Here is a 21,993-nt window from a genome sequence, read left to right as displayed (position 1 = left end):
AACATCAGGAAAATCCTCAAATATTTAACATTAAACAGCTAAACAGGAAGTTTCAAGGAAAATTGGAAAATATGTTGAACAAAAAATAAAAATACAACATATAAAAATTTATTAGATGCAGCTAAAGCAATGCTTGGGGGGAAATTAATAGCATTAAATGATTCAGTCTCAACTTGGTAATTTAAGTTCTGATATAAGAAATGAAAAAATAAGATCAAATTAAATCCAAAACAAGAAGAATAAAAATATAAGCAGAAATCAATGATATTGAAAAGACAAAAGTAATATAGTAAATCAATGAAATCAAAAGTGGGTTCTTTAAGAAGATTCATAAAATTGATAAATTTCTGGTCAAGTAAAAAAAAGACATGAATTACCAACATCAGGAATAAAAAGGGGACATTACTGAAAACCTCACAGTTATTAAAAGGATAGTAAAAGAATATTACCAACAATTCTATGCCCCTAAATTTGACAACTTAGATAAAATTATCAATTCCTTGAAAGACACAAACTATTCAAGAAGAAACAGATAATCTTAAGAGTGCTACATTTACTAAAGAACTTGAATTTTAGTTTAAAATCTTCCAACAAAGAAAATTCCACTCTTTAACAAATGATGTTGGAGAAACTGGATAAACACATGCACAACAATGAAATTACACCCCTATCTTACACCACTCACAAAAATTAGCTCAAAATGGATCAAATACTTAAACATAAGACCCAATACCATAAAACTCCTAGAAGAAAATGTAAGGCAGAAGTTTCTCAATACTGATCTTAGCAATGATTTCCTGGATATGACACCAAAAGTACAGACAGCACAAGCCAAAATCAACAAGTGGGACTACACCAAATTTAAAAGCTTCTGCAGAGCAAAAGGAACCTTTAATAAAATGAAAAGGCAGCCTACAGAATGGGAGAAAATTTTTGCAAACTATAAGTTGTATAAAGGGGATATATGAAGAACACATACAACTAACAAGAACAACAACAAACAACAAAACAATCTGACTTAAAAACAGTCAAAGAAACTAGACATTTTTCCAAAGAACACACCCAAATGTTCAGTTAGTACATGAAAATATGTTCAGTATCACCAATCACCAAGGAAATGCAAATCAAAACCATAAATGACATATCACCTCACATCGTTAGAACAGCTATCCTCATGAACACAATAGATAAGTGTTGGTGAGAATGTGGAAAAAAGGGAATCCTTATACTCTATTGGTAGGAATTTAAATTGGTTCAAGCCCTGTGAAAAACAATACACAGTTTCAAAAAATTAAAAGCAGATCTACCATATGATCTAACAATTCTACTTTTGGGTATATAACCAAAGGAAATGAAAACAGGACACTGAAAAGATAAATGCACTCCCATGTTCAGCATTGTTCACAATTAGTCAAGATATGGAAACAATCTAAGTGTGCACCAATGCTCGAATGGATAAATCAGATGTGACATACACACACACACGCACACACACACGATGTGATACACACACACACACACACTCTCTCTCATTATCATAAACACAAAAATTCTCAACAAAATATCCGAAAATAAATTTGAGTGTTATAGAATAAGGATAACCCGTCAAAAACAAGAACATCTAGTATATATAAAGGACTCTGAAAATTAAAAATAAGAAAATAACAACCCAATTAGAAAACAAGCACCAAAAAAAACTTTATAGGAGCTTCACCAAGAAGATGTATGAAGGTTAAATAAGCACATAAAGATATGTTCGACATCATTAGTCATATATGGGAAATGCAAATAAAAACCAAAGTACACACTTATCAGACTAGCAAACATTTTTTAAAAACTACAAATTGCAATTGCTAGTGAAGATGCAAAACAAATGGAATTCTCAGCTACTGCTAATAGGAACGCAAAATGGTAGAGCTACACTGGGAAACAGGTACCAGTTTTTCTTTAAAGGGTGAAATTCATTTATCATATGCCAATGCCACTCCTAGTACTTAGAAAGAGAAATAAAAACTATGTTCACACAAAAACTTGTATATGAATATTTACAGCAGCTTTATATATAATTGTTAAAAACTGGACGGAAAAGATGGCGGAGGAATAGGGGCCCCTATTTCAACTGGTCCCCTCAATTTAGCTGGATAGCTACCAAACCATTCTGAATACCCACAAAATCAGCCTGAGATGTATATGTATATGTGTATCTGGATCTCTCCAAATAGAATATCTCCAATGGTCTCGAGGTATGAAGCAGGGACCCGTGATTCTGGGCGCAGATATTGGAAAATAAACAGAAGGGGGAGGGAGCTGCCATAAGCTGTGCCGGGAAGGTGATATAACACTGGAGCACAAAAGGCGCCAGTGCTGGAGACTGGGCACAGACTTGCAGACTGGTTTTGGTGGGGAAAGGACTTTAGGGCAGCCCATCAGACAGAAACCTGGAGCTGGGTGCGTACGTGTGAACTGGGGGCAGCTTGCGGTTTTAGAAGCACAAAGAGCAGAGATGTGCCCGGCCCTGGAAGTGACATCTGGGAGTGCTGCTGTGGAGCACACAACCCAGGAGACTATGGTTTTTAGCAGCACAGACAGAAAAAGAGACAGTGTGGCCTGGAGAGCTCAGTGAAGGAGCAGACTGTGATCTCTGTGTTCTGAGACAGAGGTTTGGATGTGGTCGCTTCTGCTCTGACTCTCAGAAGAGATGCGGAAAGCCACCAGGGAAAGCTGCCAGAGAACAAAAGCCCCAAGAAACTGGTTTTCACTGAGCCCATCACCACTCCTGCAGGGGGCAGGGCAACTCTGCCCAAACAGGGTTGCCTGAGTAACAGCGCAGCAGGACCCTCCCCCAGAAGACAGGCTAGAAGAACAAGAGGACAACAACACTAAGGTCCCTATAAAACAGGTGCATTTTGCTTGGGTCGTGGTTAATACTTTGGACTCTGTACATTCCCTCAACCACCCCCCAACAGAATGACTAAGAGCAGGAACCCTCAACAAAGAGAAGAATCAGAGACGGTGGCCTCTGCCACGGACCTAATGGATATGGATATAAGCAAGGTGTCAGAAAAAGACTTCAGAGTAACAATTATGAAGTAGATATCTAGGTTTGAGAAAAATATTAGTGACAATATAGAATCTCTAAGAGCAGAAATGAGATCTAATCAGGCCAAACTTAAAAATGCTATGAATGAAATGCAGTCTAAACTGAATACTCTGCTGACAGGATAAAAGAAACAGAAGAATGAATTAGTGAGCTAAAAGATAAGATGATAGAAAAGAAGGAAACCAAGGAGGCATGGGAAAAACAGATTAAAGCCCAAGAGATTAGACTGAGAGAAATTAATGACACCATGAAACGTTCCAATGTCAGAATTACTGGGATCCCTGAGGGGGTTGAGAGAGAGAGAGAGGTCTAGAAGATATATTTGAGCAAATCGCAGCTGAGAACATCCCTAATCTGGGGAAGGAAACAAGCATTCATCTCCAAGAGGCAGAGAGGATCCCTCCCAAGATCAATGAGAAGAGACTGATGCCATGACGTATAATAGTATAACTGGCAAATCTTAGATCCAAGGAAACAATCTTGAAAGTGGCAAGGGGTTAGAGATTTCTTACATACAGAGGAAGGAACATCAGAATAACATCAGACCTGTCCACAAGGACCTGGGAAGCCAGAAAGGGCTGGCAAGACATATTCAGGGTACTAAATGAGAAGAACATGCAGCCAAGGATACTTTATCCAGCAAGGCTGTCATTCAGAATGGATGGAGAGGCAAGGAGCTTCCAAGACCAGCAGAAACTGAAAGAATATGTGACCACCAAACAGGCCCTGCAAGAAATATTAAGGGGGACTCTATAAAAGAAGAAAGACCCCAAGAGTAATAAAGACCAGAAATGTACAGAGACAATCTATAGAAAAGCAGGACTTCGCAGGCAACATGATGGCAATGAATTCATATCTTTCAATAATCAGTCTCAACGTGAACAGCCTAAATGCTCCCATGAAACGGTACAGGGTTGCAGACTGGATAAAATACATGACCTATCTATATGCTGTCTACAAGAGACTCATTTTGAACCTAAAGATACATGCAGACTGAAAGTGAGGGGATAGAGAACCATTTTTCATGCCAACAAGCTTTCAAAAGAAAGCTGGGGTAGTAATTCTCGTATCAGACAAATTAGATTTTAAGCTAAAGACTGTAGTAAGAGATACAGAAGGACACTATATCATTCTTAAAAGGTCTATCCAACAAGAAGATCTAGCAATTATAAATATCTATGCCCCCAACATGGGAGCAGCCAACTACATAAGCCAACTATTAACCAAAATAAAGAAACATACTGATAATAATACTTTAATAGTAGACCTCAACACTCCACTCTCAGAAATAGACAGATCATCTAAGCAGAAGATCAACAAAGACAAGAGCTTTGAATGACACACTGGACTAGATGGACTTCAGAGATATACACAGAACATTCCACCTAAAACAAAAGAATACTCATTCTTCTCAAAAGCATGTGCAATTTTCTCCAGAATAGACCACATACTGAGTCACAAATCAGGTCTCAACCAATACAAAAAGACTGAGATTATTCCCTGCATATTCTCAGACCACAATGCTTTGAAACTGCAACTCAATCACAAGAAAAAATTTGGAAGGAATTCAAACATTTGGAAGCTAAGCCATCCAGTTTAAGAATGTTTGGGTCAACCAGGAAATTAAAGAACTTAAACAATTCATCGAAACCAATAAGAATGAAAACACATCGGTCCAAAACCTATGGGATTCTGAAAAGGCGGTCCTAAGGGGGACATACATAGCCATCCAAACTTCACTCAAAAAAATTAAAAAATCCCAAATACACAAGCTAACCTTACACCTTAAGGAACTGGAGAAAGAAAAACAAATAAACCCTAAGCCAAGCAGGAGAAGAGAAATAATAAAGATTAGAGCAGAGATCAATGAATTAGAAACCAGAAATACAGTAGAGCAGATCAACAAAACTAGAAGCTGGTTCTTTGAAAGAATTAATAAGATCAATAAACACTTGCCGAACTTACACAAAAGAGAAAGGACCCAAATTTATAAAATTATGAATGAAAGGGGAGAGATCACGACTAACACCATGGAAATGAAAACAATTATTAGAAATTATTATCAACAATTATATGCTAATAAATTAAGCAACCTGGAAGAAATGGATGCCTTCCTGGAAACCTATAAACTACCAAGACTGAAATAGGAAGATTGACAATGTGAATAGACAAATAACCAGTAATGATATTGAAGCAATGATCAAAAACCTCTCAAAAAATAAGAGTCCATGGCCTCATGGATTCCCAGGGGAATTCTGCCAAACATCAAAGAAGAAATAACACCTATTCTCCTGAAGCTGTTTCAAAAAATAAAAACAGAAGGAAAACTTCCAAACTCATTCTATGAGGCCAGCATTACCTTGATCCCCAAACCAGGCAAATACCCCATCAAAAAGAAGAATTACAGACCAATATCCCTGATGAATATGGATGCTGAAATTCTCAACAAGATCCCAGTCAATAGGATCCAACAGTACATTAAAAGGATTATCCACCATAACCAGTTGGGATTTATTCCTGGGATGCAAAGGTGGCTCAACATTCACAAATCAATCAACGTGATAGAATACATAAATAATAACTGAAGAGACAAGAACCATATGATCCTCTCAATTGATGCTGAAAAAGCATTTGACAAAATACAGCATCCTTTCCTGATTAACACTCTTCAGAGTGTAGGGATAGAGGGAACATTCCTCAATTTCATAAAAACCATCTACGTAAAGCCCACAGCGAATATCATTCTCAATAGGAAAAACTGAGGGCTTTTCTCCTGAGGTCAAGAACACAACAGGGGGGGCGCCTGGGTGGCACAGCGGTTAGGCGTCTGCCTTCGGCTCAGGGCGTGATCCCGGCGTTATGGGATCGAGCCCCACATCAGGCTCCTCCGCTATGAGCCTGCTTCTTCCTCTCCCACTCCCCCTACTTGTGTTCCCTCTCTCACTGGCTGTCTCTATCTCTGTCGAATAAATAAATTAAAAAAAAAAATCTTAAAAAAAAAAAAAGAACACAACAGGGATGCCCACTCTCAACACTGTTGTTCAAATAGTACTAGAAGTCCTAGCCTCAGCAATCAAACAACAAAAAGAAATAAAAGGCATTCAAATTGGTAAAGAAGTCAAACTCTCTCTCTTTGCAGATGACATGATACTTTATGTGGAAAACCCAAGAGACTCCACCCCCAAATTACTAGAACTGATACAGCAACTCAGTAATGTGTCAGGATACAAAATCAATGCACAGAAATCAGTTTCTTTTCTATACACTAACAATGAGAATGTAGAAAGAGAAATTAGGGAATTGATTCCATTTACAATAGCACCCAAAACTGTAAGATACTTTGGAATAAACCTAACCAAAGAGGTAAAGGATCTATACTCTAGAAACTACAGAACACTTATGAAAGAAATTGAAGAAGGCGCAAAAAGATGGAAAAACATTCCATGCTCATGGATTGGAAGAATAAACATTGTGAAAATATCTATGCTACCGAGAGCAATCTATACTTTCAGTGCCATCCTGATCAAAATACCAATGGCATTTTTCAAGGAGCTGGAACAAACAATCCTAAAATTTGTATGGAACCAGGAAAGACCTCGAATCTCCAAGGAAATGTTGAAAAAGAAAAACAAAGCTGGGGGCATCACGTTGCCTGATTTCAAGCTATATTACAAAGCGGTGATCGCTAAGACAGCACGGTACCGGCACAAAAACAGACACATAGATCAATGGAACAGAATAGAGAGCCCACATATGGACCCTCAACTCTATGGTCAACTAATCTTTGACAAAGCAGGAAAAAAGACAGTCTCTTCAATAAATGGTGCTGGGAAAATTGGACAGCTATATACAGAAGAATGAAACTCGACCATTCTCTTACACCATACACAAAGATAAACTCTAAATGGATGAAAGAACTCCATAAGAGACAGGAATCCATCAAAATCCTAGAGGAGAACATAGGCAGTAACCTCTTCGATATTGGCCGCAGCAACTTCTTTCAAGACACATCCTCAAAGGCAAGGGAAACAAAACGAAAATGGACTTTGGGAACTTCATCAAGATAAAGAGCTTCTGCACAGCAAAGGAAACAGTCAACAAAACAAAGAGGCAACCCATGCAACGGGAGAAGATATTTGCAAATGACATTACAGATAGAGGGCTGGTATCCAAGATCCATAAAGAACTTCTCAAACCCAACACCCAAAAAACAAATAATCAAGTCAAAAAATGAGCAGAAGACATGAACAGACACTTCTCCAAAGAAGACATATGAAGCTAACAGACACATGAAAAAATATTCAACATCATTAGCCATCAGGGAAATTCAAATCAAAACTGAGATACTACCTTATACCAGTTAGAATGGCAAAAATTAATAAGGCAGGAAACAACAAATGTGGGAGAGGATGTGGAGAAAGGGGAACCCTCTTACACTGTTGGTGGGAAGTAAGTTGGTACAAGCCACTTTGGAAAACAGTATGGAGGTTCCTCAAAATTTAAAAATAGAGCTACCCTATGACCTAGCAATTGCACTACTGGGTATTTACCCCAACGATACAGATGTAGTGAAAAGAAGGGACACATGCACCCCAGTGTTCATAGCAGCAATGTCCACAATAGCCAAACTGTGGAAGGAGCTGAGATGCCCTTCAACAGATGAATGGTTAAAGAGGGTGTGGTCCATATATACAATGGAATATTACCCAGCTATCAGAAAGGATGAATTCCCTCCATTTGCACTGACATGGATGGAACTGGAGGGGACTATGCTAAGTGAAATAAGTCAAGCAGAGAAAGACAATTATCCTATGGTTTCATTTATATGTTGAACATAAGGAATAGCATGGAGGACATTAGGAGAAGGAAGGGAAAAATGAAGGGGTGGGGAATCAGCGAGGGAGATGAACCATGAGAGAGTATGGATTCTGGGAAACAAACTGAGGGTTTCAGATGGGGAGGGGTAGGGGGATGAGTTAGCGTGGTGATGGGTATTAAGGAGGGCACGTATTGCAATGAGCACTAGGCATTATACGCAAATAATGAATTATGGAACACTACATCAAAAACTAATGAAGGGCTGTATGGTGATTAACATAACAAAAAAAGAATTCTGGAAACAACCCAGATATCCTTCAACAAGTGAATGGATACACAAGCTGGTATAATCATTCAGTGAAATGCTACTTAGCAATAAAAGGAAACAAACTATTAACATATACGATATGAATAAATATCAAATGCATTATGTTAAATAAAAGAGGCTAGGCACAATGGGCTAAAGTCATTTACATGACTTTCTGGAGAAGGAAAAATTTTAGGGAGAGAGCAGAATCACTGGTTGCCAGCAGTTTCGGGGAGTGGGGATTAGTTGATTAAAAAGGGTCAACACAATGAAATTTGGGGGAGTGATTGATTGGCCTGTTCTACAACCTGATTATGATGGTGGATACTCCATGAATTTATCAAAACTCATTATTCTTTATTTGGGTTATATTTCTATATCTACACTGGTATTCTGTGATGAATATCTTCACATTTTATGCTAAGATAAGAAATGTCACTGGATATTTCTCAATTTTATTAACCTAACTTTAGGTTTTATTTATTTTCCATATTGTTTTCTATTTGATTAATTTTTGCTCTTAACTATTTTCTGCCTTCCACTTTCTTTGAGTTTATTCTACTCTTTTCCTAACTTATGTTGGACATTCACCCCATTAATTCTTAGCCTTTTTTCCCCCCTATTATAAGCATTTAAGGCTATGGAGTCATTTCTACTTGCCACTTTTACTGTATCTCGAAATGATGATATATATTATTTTCACTATTATTTAGTTCTAAGTATTTTTTATTTTCATTTTGATTTCTTCTTTTACCTATTGGTTATTTAGAAGTGATTTAACCTACTAAAAGAGAGGGGATTAGATTTGTTTTGTTTTGTTTAGCTGATGACTAACTTAACTGCATGAGCAGTGTATGTGGTATGGTCAGTATAACATGAACTCTTTAAAATTAGTTGAAATGTGATTTATGGATTCATGGTCAATTTTTAATTTTTTTTTTAAAAATTTGATTTATTTGGCAGGAGAGAGACAGCCAGCGAGAGACAGAACACAGGCGGGGGAGTGGGAGAGGAAGAAGCAGGCTCCCAGCGGATGAGCCTGATGTGGGGCTTGATCCCAGGACTCCGGGATCACGCCCTGAGCCGAAGGCAAACGCTTAATGACTGAGCCACCCAGGCACCCCATCAATTTTTAAATGTTTTGTCTGTGACTGAGAAAAATACACAGTTGCTAGTTTGGAGGTACAGCATTTGGTATATGTATGTACATTGAGTCTAAGTTTTCAGCTATGTCGTCAATCCTCTATTTCCTTAACTGCTTGAAACCCATCAATTTCTGATATCTCCCACCCTTGCATTGGGTTTGTCCATTTCTCCAAGCAGTTCTATTAAGTTTTGCTTTATACAGTTCAAAACTATTTTATCAGGTCATGCAAGTTTAAAGTTATCTCTTCTTTGATGTAGTGAACCCTTCTTTGCTTTTTATATAGTGACTATCTTTGTAACCAATAGTTTTTTGTTTTGTTTTTGTTTTGTTTTGTTTTGCCTTCAAGTCTATTTTATCCTACATTAAGATGGTTATATCAGCTTTCTTTTATTTAGTATTCACCTGGAATATCTTTTTTCATCCTTATTCTGTCAAACTACTTGTGTCCTTGTGTTTTGACTGTGTTTTATCTAAAAAAGAATATAGCCAGATTTTCTATTTTTAATACAATCTGTCAATCTCTTCTAACAAGCAACTCTGATTTACATTTATTTATGACTGAAATCTTTTGTTTCTACCATCTTACTTGTTTTTTGTTGTTTTTTTGTTGTTTTTTTTGCCCTAGTTTTTCTATGCTTCTGTGGAATTCCTAACAATTTTTCTGCCTTATTCCATTTTTCTCCTGTACTATACTGGTACTTGCACACCACTTTTCTTTTAGTGATTTTACATTTTACCATGCATAAAAGACTGAAATGAATCAGCAGTTGAACAGTCTAGTGGTTAAAATCATGGACCCAGACTAGATCATCCGGATTCACATCCTGTCTTACTTCTGTGGCTTCAGGTTGTCAGTTTTGTCATCTATAACACGGAGATAATATCACTAACCTCATGGAGTTATTAAGGACCCTAATGTAGGTTAATACACACATAGCACTCAGAACACGCCTGGTATATGACATGTACTAAATTCATGTAAGATAATAATAGTGGAGGTAGTAGTAGCAGTAATAGTAGTAGTGTTATTGTTATCATTCACCCTCCTCCAAAACCTACAAGCTCAGACCTGATCTATTCTTTTCTAGCAAAATATTTTAATCCAGTATTTTAATTATATCTTGTAATTTTTCTAACATCATGAATTATGTATTATTAATGCTTTACAAATAAATCTTAATAAATAATCTCCTACATATATACTATTTCTTTGCTCACTATTCTTTTTTTAAATCTCAAATAATCTTTTTTTCTTTTGTTATCTTTTTTCCTTAAGTACATCCATTAGAAGTTCCTTTAATCAAGGTATGCTAATTGTAAATGCTCTCAGCTTGTTATTTAGTTAGGTCTCATTCTTGAAATACAGATTTGCTAGGTACTCAATTATAGTTTTTTCTCTCAGCATTTTGAAGATACTAATTTTTTAGTTATTATTCCTTAGTACTTGTCATTTTTCATTCAAGGCTACTTTTAATATTTTCTTTTTTTCATTATCTTACAGTTTTACCATGATGTGTCTCAGGGTTTCTTTTTATTTATTTTTAGTGAGATGCTCTGTGTTTTCCTTGATCAAAGAATTTCTCTTTCATCAGTTCTGGAAATTTCTAAGGGATTATTTCTTCAAATATTACCTCCTATTCCTATTTTTTTCAATCTACTAATCTGGGTAGCTATATGTTAATACTTCTAATTTAATTCTCTACATGTCTTAAGCTGTAATATTTTCCATCTATCTCTCTATGTTTTGCATTCTGGATAACTTCAAATCAATCTTGCAGTTCACCAATTCTCTCTTGACCTAAGTCTAATATATTTATGACTTTTTGATTTATTAACTATAACTTCATTTCTAGAAGTCTGTCTTTAAATCTGAGTGCCATATTTGACAATCTCTCATGTATTACTTTCTATCTTTATATATTATATGTTAAGTGTATTATATTATTTTATTGGTAATGCCAATATCTGAACTATTTAGAAATCTAAATCTGTCATTTGTCATTTTAATTAACTTGCTTATGGGTTCCGATTGTGGTTGTCATTTTTTACTTTATATTATTTGGCTAAACATAGCCTCTGAGAATTCTGAGGTCTTGGGTGGCAAGTGGTTCTTCAGGAAAGATTTATACTTGCTTCTGCTAGGCACCATATGGGGGCCTCCAAACAAAAATTATTTTAAAACAACGTATTGACTTGGATTTTTCCTACTAAGCTGATAACTTAAATTCAAGCTCCAGATCCAAATGAGGGAAAACCTAAGGTCTGAAGTTGCAAATTCTCGGGAAAGCTTATCTCCCATGCGAAACCAAAGTTACCAAAGTGTCAGACAGGTTACTTATACAATGTGTAGCCAAATGGAGTTTTTCCTAGTCCTCACTTTTTCTTAAGAATGCTATCGCTCTGAAGGTCCAAGTTTAGCCACTTTTTGATGGCTTTAGGTCTAGTTTTCACAGAATTCTCCATCAGAAAGCTATTACTCTCCAAGACAAATTTCCTCATTCCAGCATTCATTCCCACAGTGACTCAAGTTCCCGAATTTGCTTATCTCACTGGTTTCAACTCCATAATTTCTTGAGGTTTAGGTGATTTGGTTTTATTTTTTGTTTGTTTTTGAAATTTGGGGATTTCCCTAACTTTTTGTTACAAAGTCAGCTGTTCAATTAAAATTGTTTATTTCATTTTATCCAACTTTTCAGAATATCATATTTACCATTCTTCCAAAGGCAAAAGTTTTTTACTGAATTATTTCCTGTAGGAGCTAATAGTACTATCCTACTCATTACAACTCTGCTCAAAAACTCCCTGTTAATTTTTGTGTTTTTTTTAGAAATGCTTCAATTAAAATTAAATTAATAGGTGGATGGTGTTAATACTCTGGTGTGGGGGGAAAAACTCTCTAGAATATGTGCTTTACTGTTAGTGATTCTGTGATAACTCTGTTCAGAAATCATTCTACTTACCTTCACTTTTCTTGATTCAAAATCTGGAATTTATTCAGGAGAGTTTCTTATTTAGGTTTGTAATAGAGAAAGCATCTCTCTTGATTCAAAATAGTCTCTGTGCTTGGCAGATTCTGTTCTCTGGAACTATCATTTTACAGGCACAGAATGTGACACGTGTCTCACTCAAGTTAAAGTATTCCTCCTCCCTTATCTCTTTACAGACAAGGTCCAATTACAAGGATTTCTAATGATCTGTTTAGACTAGTGCTCTACGTTTCTTAGTCTCTGTCTAGGTTTTTAGAGTAGTATGATTTTATTACCTTTGTATGTTATACAAAACAGCCTGCATCCAAATTTAAATAACTACTCAACTGAATTGTCACATAGGAAGGGTAAAAGACCTCATTATTGTACCCATTTCACTAGATACTTTGAATATATTCAACAACTATCAAACAAACATTCTAAAGGAAGAAACAGAACAGTTTTACCTTTTTTGTTTTGTTTTTATGTGTGTGTGTATGTTTTTGCTAAACCAAAACTGAGCAAGACAGAGAAGAATCCAGTGAATATTAATAGCATATGGGTAGATTCTGCTCAAAGTACAGTAATACCACTATCCACATTTTAATCAACAGAATTCACACTGATCAGTGTTATTATAGTGAACGCTATTTAATGTATCATGCCTTGACACCTAAAATAAAGTGTTACCAAATTCAACCTCAAGCAACAGATATCCAATTCCTCTGAAAGCTACAATTTACACAAAAGCTTACTCAATAGCAAATGCATTTCTTTAGCTGTTTTCCAAAAAACATAAAATAAATTGAAATCAACCTGGAAAAGCGGAGCAACTATTTAGAACAACAAATGTCCCAGCTACAAAACAATTTGCTTTTCAAACAAATCACTACAATATACATTTTCATAATAAAATGTTCGAAATAGATCAATAGTCTAGAAGTCAGGATATCTGGGTCCCTCTTCCAGTTCTGCCAACAATTAGGCATGTGATCTTGAACAAATCACATAGTTTCTCTAGGCATCCTTTTCTTCACCCATAAAATGACAGAACTGAGCAAAATGATCTAGTTTTCCTTCTAGCTGCAAGTTATACGAATTAAAAAAAAAATGTTTAAGTGCTTTTTTAATGGCAGAGGGCTATATGACCATTAGCCCTCTAATCATGGCCATTCTTTGAGGCCATGTGTGAGCTGGGGCAATGAAAGATGGATAAAAAAGCCTGACAGCACTTAAGTATCAAGCATCTACTTCTCAATTCTCCCTCTGAAAACCTCTCCAATTTCTCTTTACCTGGGAGTGTGTGAAAGAAGGGTATTGAAAAAACTGTTACTGGTATGAAAGTCTTTTGTCTCCTCTGCTATTGTTGTACTTGTTAATGAGAGGCTAAAGTGGAGGACAGATGTTTCAAGAGTTCAGCAGGAGAAGTTATATAAAAGGAAACGGATCACTATTTAATAAAGTAATGGTTCTCAATGTTTACTGTGTATTACAATTACCTGGGATTCTTATTAAGTGAGGAATTCAGTAGGTTTGGGAGGGGACTCGAAATCTGTTTTTGATAGGCACCCCAAATAATTCAGATGAAGGCAGTCCAGAACTTTATTTTAGAAACATAAAGCTCAAAATTATTAAAGCTCAACAAAGCTCAAATAATTAAGTTTGTTGCGAAACTGTGGAACAGTGCCTATAAAATTAGACGTTATGAAAAATTTTTAAGATGACTTAAACAAAATCCCAGCACACAACCCTTTAATATCAAGAAGCTATAAGCAAGATCCTAGAACTAAAAATGTTATTAAATTAAATTTAGTATAATTTTTCTTAAACAAAGGGCCCTAAGCACTTTCTCAAACAAGGATAACTTTCTATAATTCTTGTAGTATTATTTTCCAGACAACAAAGTTCCTTTTTCTTTGTCACCAGAACTCAGATTTCATAAAGCTTTACTTCTCAGCACACACAAAAGTCAAGGTTTAGGATACAGAAGGTGAAGAATCTATATTTGCAATTGGGGACTTACTTAGTTGATTATAATACATCAGAGAACACAATAAAGGTAGTTTAGTTCATTCCTGTAACACCTGGTAGAATTGAAATACTTCCTATCTCTTCAGTGCCTATCTAAATAGTTACATGGCTTTTCTGGCTTGCTAACATCAAAGGAAATTAATTTTTAAAATACGTGCATTAATGGGTTTTTAGAAGTATCAAAAAGGTGGGTCATATTCTGACCTCAGAAACATATATTCACCTACTGTGATATTTGATCATTTGCTTTCAGCTGTCACCAATTTCCTCATGATATTCTTTACATAGTGAACACTGAGAAGCAAGTTGTTTTAGAAGTCAGACACAGTCACATATGTTGCTAACTAATGCATACTGATTGGAGGATGCACAGAAGTTAATCTTTACATAAAATTATCTTTTCAATAAAGTTATTTTATGCCCCCCTATATAATTACTATTTGGAAACACAATGAATAATTTATTTTAGAAGCAAGCCTATTTTATTATTCACATGTTACAAAGGACTTGGCTCATCAAGGTAGAATGTGTGTATGTTTTCTAGATATGTGGAGGAAATGAGCATCTCCTAAAGAAAAAAAGGTTTAGAAAGAGTTGAACGATGAAATCAAAATGATCTTAGGTGTTGTGTAAGTAACTTTAATACAAATGTTGACTTCAAAAGCAGATAAATGGTCTAGGTGGAGAGAAAAATGAAGTTTAAATGAACAATCACGAAGGAAATGGTGCACTACCAACTTGACTCTCTTTCTAAACCACATAAAACAGAGAAAAATCACACTGAGCACAAACCATTTTCTTCAACGCACAAAGAAGGTACAGAAGAGGTACAGTGAACTGGGAAACAAATAAATGCTTTCTCCCTAATAAGTTAAAGTCCATAGCAGACCTGTCTACCCAAAATTCTTGAAGTACTTTAGTTGTAGTTAGGTATGAATTATTTTATTTTTTTAATCCCCAAATTATGTTTAAAGTAAGGAAAATGTTATTTTCTACACGTAATGGGAAAAAAGCCAAAAATCTTTACTTCACACTAGATGCGCAAAAAAAGCTAAGATATCAATTCCCTTAAGTCCTTGAATGTTCTTAGGATAGATTTTCACCTGTAGCCCATTTGTCAAGTAAACTACTTCTCCCTCGGTAAGAGTGAGGCTACTGTAGTTAGACTGAGTGGTCTACTTTCATTCTCCTTTAAGAAACATTGTCACTGACAATGAGGTTGCCAGTGTTGGAGGTGTGACTAAAATGGTCTGATGACACATCCCATGTGCAAACTAGAAAGCACAGGTAAGAACTGTGCTTTCTAGTTTGGACATAGGAGGTGCATCTCCAAGGAAACCAGAAAATTACAGTGCCTATAAGCAGTGACATTAAAAAGGCTGACTTGGGAATCAGGGTATCTGAATTCTATTCCCAGTTATAATATGTTGTATGACCCTAGGTAATATATAGCCTTTCTTGTCTTAAGGAGTCCTCTAGCTCTTATGTTCTTCAATCCTAGGAAATTATGATGTTGACATATGCATGGATCTTATCTATAATTCTAGGAGCTCAGCCTTGATTCATAGCAGTTCTGGATAAAATTTTAAAAGTCTAGTACATCCATGGATAACCCTCCTCTCATGTTGCAATTTGAAAGAACATTTGCTGTTCTATTTCTTTGCCTCACAAAGCAGCCAACATTTTTCCTCCAAATTAGGCTTCCCCTCCCCATCCAATCTCTGATTGCTGTGTTTATCCTACTATATTTTGACTGTTTCTATTTCCATTCCATTTTGTACAGGAGGGCCAACTTCTGTCTTGATGAATGAATCTCCTGAGAGAAGTAATCCATTTTTATAAACATTCTGGGAAGGTAATTTCCACTCAAACTAGAAAGCTGACATTTGTACATCTTTCCGTCTATATTTATAGATTGACTTAACCATAAAGCATATAAATAGGAGATGGGGTCTTGAGACAAGATGAAGAAAAAAGGCTTGAGAGAAATGGGCAAGGAAGGAGAGAAAAACAAAGGAGAGGAAATGAAAAATATAGGAAATACAAAATAAATCATCTGCCAAAGCAGTGAGACACTATGCCATCTCTATTATCCAAATATGCACTAAATCAAAAATTTCCCTAGGTAAGAAAATGTGACGGGAGAATCAAAACAGCAAATAAGCAAACAATATATTACTAAACATAACACTTCAGAAGTTTAAGAAGAATTTAGAAAACTCAGCCTTAAGTGATTTTAACTGTTTGGCAACATTACTAAATTACATAAATACCACTGAACTAAGTAGCTATATTATCCTGTAGTTCTGAAACCATTCTTTGCCCTCTGATCATTAGGTGTCCTCACTTACCACTGTTGGTTCAGACAGCTACCCTACGAGCTTTCTTATGACAAGAAGTATGCAAGCTGGTTTGCTTAAGGTGATCCAGGAGGCATTTCTTATCAACAACGAACAAACTGAGGGCACTACTGGGTATTTTTGCCCAAAAGAATGTATCATGATAATGTGATATCCTGACTCTAACTTAAATATTCTGGAATAGAACTTTGTATAGGCAGCATTCAAAAGTCCTTGGTATCTACAGCCACATAATAAACCCTTAACTTCACCTGCCATATGACAAATGCGTGAAGAGGGTAAATGGAACAGAGTATGTTCATCACCACTCCAAGGAACACCATCTAAAACAAACAATTCTCCGAAAACTGCACAGTATGTAAATAAGATATCTTCCTATGGTATTTCTTTCGTTCAATATTTGAGTGACTATGATGCTAAGCATTGTGCTAAGAACTGAAGATAAAATTAGGGGTTAAACAGACACATATGGCTGAGCATTTAATGGAAAAAAAAGACACAAGTAAAATCATCATATAAATACATAATTTAAAATTATCATAACACAATGAAGAAACACTTGCCATGAGAGCAAATAACAGGAAAACCAAACCTAGTCTGAAGTCAGAAGCTTCCATAAGGAAATGCTGGCTTGAACAGATAACTGAAGGAGAAAGTGAACTAACTAGATAACAACAGGAGAGAGACATCCAAGAAGATTTCACTGGGCATATAAGTGTTCTGGGGTGTGAAAGAGCATGGAACACTGGAGGAGCTAAGAGAAAGCCCAGTCATTGTCAGTGGGGCAAGAATAAGAGCAGTGAGATTAACATAAAGCAGTGGGCAGGGCCAAAGCATGCAGGAACTTTAAAAGTCATAATGAGGATTTTTAACTTCATCCTAAAAGCAGTGATGGCATCAAAAACTAAACAGAGGAATGGCATATCAGCCTCCTCACTCTCTTAACTGCAGGGAAAAGAACAGAGCATATGGGACAGCAATGCATATAAAGAAATTCATTAAAAAATTTAAGTTTGGGGCAATTTCAACAGAAGTGCTACTGGGTGAATAGTGAGAAAAGTATACAAAAATATTTATGTGATAAAAATAAATAGGACATGGATAAGGTGATGAGGAAGAGGGAGAGATAAAGGAAGATTTGTAGCTTTCCCTTTCCGGCTTATCCAAGTTGAGAGATGGTGGAATCACTCGCTTGCACAGAAAGCATGGAAGAGGACTAGATTAGAACAAGGTGGCATTTCTGAGATCAGTTCGGGGTGTGTTGGGTCTGAAGTGCCTGTGGTACATCCAAAAGTAAATGGTTTGTCTGCACAAACTTGTGGCCTTGTTGCCTAGCCCTTTTCATCTCTTCCCCCCGTGTACATTAAGCATGCTTTCCAGGAATTCCAAACGCTTCTCTATTTTACAGAAAAATTCAACTGTACCAATTCTACTTCCAAACATAGCCCCAAGCCTTCTCCTGCAAATAGGAAAAAAAAAAAAATCAAGGTGTGTAGGCAAAACAGAAGACCATTTATTCTTCAGAAACAAAAAACTTATAGAGCTCTTCCAGCAGAACCACCTTCTTTGGAAGGCTCATATAGTTTTGAGGGTTTTTTCCGGTTTTATTAAGATATCATTAACATACGTCCCTATTTCAGGTGTACAGCATAATGATCTGACTTACATATATCATGAAATGATGACTGCAATAAGTTTAGTTAACATCTATTATCTCATATAGACACACACACACACAAAAAGAAAAAATAATTTCTCCTTGTGATGAGAATCTCCTTGTGATCTTCTTGTGGTCTATTCTCTTAACAGCTTCCCTATATATTACACAGCTGTGTTATTTACAGTCATTACGTTGTACATTACGTGCTTAGTACTTATTTATCTTATAACTGGAAATTAGTATCTTTTGACCATCTGCCTCCAATTCCCACTTCCTCCCCCTCTCTGGTAACACAAATCTGATTTCTTTTTCTATGAGTTTTGGGGGTTTTTGTTTGCTTAAATTACACATACAAATAAAATCATATGGAATTCTCTTTCTCTAACTTATTTCACTTGGCACAATGTCCTGTAGGTCCAAACACGTTGTAAAGAATTTCCTCGTTTTTTATGACTGAATAATATTCCATTGTGTATCTATACTGTATTTTCTTTATCCATTCATCTGTTGATGGAGAGTTAGGTTGTTTCCATTTCCTGGCTATTATCAATAATCTTGCTCTGAACTTGGGGGTACAGATATCTCTTTGATAATGTTTCATTTCCCTCAGATATATTACCAGAAGTGGAACTGCTGGATCATACGGTATTTATATTTTAATTTTCCAAGGACCCTCCATACTGTTTTTCATAGTGACTGTACCAATTTACAATCCTACTAACAGGGCACAATGATTCCCTTTTTCTTCACATCCTTTCTAACACTTGTTATCTCTTTTCTTTTGATGATGGCCATCCTAGTAGGTATGAAGTGATATCTCATTGTGGTTTCAATTGCATTTCCCTGATGATTAGTAATATTAAGCATCTTCTCATATACCTGTTGGCCATTCATACGCCTTCTTTAGAAAAATTCCTATTTAAGACCTTTGCTCATTTTCAGTTTGGATTATTTTTTGTTATTGAGTTGTATGAGTTCTTTATATATTTTGGATATTAACCCCTTATCAGATACATGGTTTGCAAATATTTTTTCCCATTCCATAGGTTGTCTTTTCACTTTGTTCATATGGCTTTAAATAGCAATTTTGCCTTTTTACCCTATGTGTGTAACAATGTTAAAATTAATCTTTCTGAAGCTACAATGGAGTAGACCTAAACTATTTTATTTTATACCTTGATGAACATATGTTTAAAATCTAAATTGTCCAGAATCCACTTCAAGTTCCCCTATTTCCCTACACGAACCATCTGTTCTATTCAAAATAAAGTGAATCTTTCAAGTAATTAACTAATATTAAATATTACAAAACATTCATTGATTTGTTTAAAAAAATGAAATGTCAACCATGTGCCAGGTCCCATGTCAGAGTTTTGAGATGTTAAGGTATACAGGGAAAGTTACATAACCTCCACTTTATATGTGAAGAAAATGAGACAAGAAAAAATGTTAATTTGCTTAAAGTCACAAGTAATTTTCTAAGCAAGTTATTGGAAAAAGGCTAAAGCCCAGGTTTCTTGGTTCCCACCTTACAGATTATCAAAAAATAAGTTACAAAAGGACATATGCATCTCCTTAAATTACTCAGAAATTTCCTACCACAGCTCACAGATTTTTCTAAAGTTTCAGTTTACTTGAAAACAATTTATTGAGTACCAATGACATTTTATTGACCTTATTTGATCCTCATTGTCAAGGCAAAGATTGGCAACATGGTTACCTTGTGACTAACCCATTCTTCCACATCCTACCCTAGTTTCTGCCTCCATATCCATGTGAACTATAGAAGTCTGACACAAAAGCAGAAACTCTGTTGGTGGCCTTCTAGAAGAACTGAAAGAAAAGGTTCCACCTAGAAGATATTGCCAGGTGTCATGCTGTCTGCTACTAGTATATTTTTAATGTCATTCATTGGGAATACTGATTCATAGCTTTTGGGAGGAGGGTCAGCTTAACTGAGGTATAATTTACATACAAAAAATTCACCAACTTTAAGTATATAATTCAATGAGTCTTAACAAATATAAATTTGTAAGCTTTAGGATCACAGATCTCATTTATGAATCTGATTTAATCTGTGAAGATTCTCCCTTAAAAAAGGCACACATACCCAATATGTTATATAAAAGTGCAAAGATTTCACAGATATTCTAAAGTTTATCCATGCACTCTCACAGACAGATCCTGGGTTAAGAACATTTGGTCCCAGGTTAAGTATTCCTCTATGAGAATTACATTCAAGTGAACATTATTGTCAGGTTGAACAGTGTGCTCTTATCTTATTCATTAGAAAAAGAGTATTTTTTTTATCTCACTTGATTAAGTATTCACTTGATCTCTTATATAAAATATTCAGAAAGTTCTGTTGTGCAATACTGAAATATATATTCAGGTTACATATAAAAGACAATTTTTGCATATGGTCCACTTGAAAATCCTGCTTACAAAAACACATTTAGAGGGGAGTAAAGATGGCGGAGGAGTAGGGGACCCCTTTTTCAACCGGTCCACTGAGTCGAGTTGAATAGGTACCAGACCAGCCTGAACATCCACGGAATCAGCATGAGACGCAGGAAGATACATCTGGATCTCTACAAATGAACATTTCCAGTGCTGAGTATTGAGGTACAAAGCGGGGAGCCGGGAAACTGCGCACACATATCAGAAGATAAACGGAAGGGGAGGGAGCCGCCGTGTTCGGGCCTGGGAAGCGATAGCCACCTACACGGGGGAGCAGGCGGACTCCCGGATGAGCACCCATGAGCCTGGAACACACGCGACCAGACTCAAAGGGAGCTCCGGTGTGCTCACTGTAACCAGACTGAGACTGGGAGCTTCCGGAGTGCGCGCGGGGCGGCTGGCGGCTGGCGGCATTAGAAACACAAAGGACAGAGACGCGCCGGCCCTGGAAGTGAGGGCGGGGATGCCGGGTGTGGGGCGCACATCCCGGGATGCTGCAGGGTTGAGCAGCACCAACAGTAACAGAGTTAAAGTGGCCAGAACATTAGTAGAGAACGGGCCGCAATCCCTCTGTTCTGTGACAGAGGCTGAAATTCAGCCGCTGCTTCTCTGACTCTCAGAAGAGGCACAGCAAACTGCCAGGGAAAGCCGCCAGAGAACAAAAGCCTGGAAATACCGGCTCAGAGAGTGCCCATCCCCATCCCCCCCCCCCACAGGGGACACGGAGACTCTACCCACACAGGGTTGCCTGAGTATTGGCGCGGCAGGCCCCTCCCCCAGAAGGCAGGCTGAAAAATCAAGAAGCCCACATCCCTAAGATCCCTATAAAGCAAGGGCGCACGGCCTGAGTCCCAGTCAATAATTTGGGCTCTGAACAACCCTGCCACCTCTCCTCATCAGAATGACGAGAAGGAGAAATCCCCCTCAACAAAGAAAAGACAATGAGTCTGTGGCCTCTGCCACAGAACTAATGGATATGGATATAACCAAATTATCAGAAATGGAATTCAGAGTAACAATGGTCAAGATGATGTCTAGACTTGAAATAAGTATTAACGAAAATGAGAATATGGAATCTCTAAGGGCGGAAATGAGAGCGAATCTGGCAGAAATTAAAATTTCTATGAGCCAAATGCAGTCAAAA

The 21,993-nt window shown here is 36.6% G+C and overlaps 1 protein-coding gene across 1 annotated transcript in view; it reads right to left on the bottom strand.

Annotated features, from left to right (window-relative positions):
• Window positions 1-21,993, bottom strand: part of GPR158 (G protein-coupled receptor 158) — a 432,984-nt gene that overhangs the window by 314,548 nt on the left and 96,443 nt on the right. The window lies entirely within an intron of this gene.

This window comes from Ursus arctos, unplaced genomic scaffold, assembly GCF_023065955.2.
Source record: "Ursus arctos isolate Adak ecotype North America unplaced genomic scaffold, UrsArc2.0 scaffold_30, whole genome shotgun sequence".
Classification (NCBI taxonomy): Eukaryota; Metazoa; Chordata; class Mammalia; order Carnivora; family Ursidae; genus Ursus; species Ursus arctos.
This window is presented reverse-complemented; position numbering and strand designations above follow the sequence as displayed.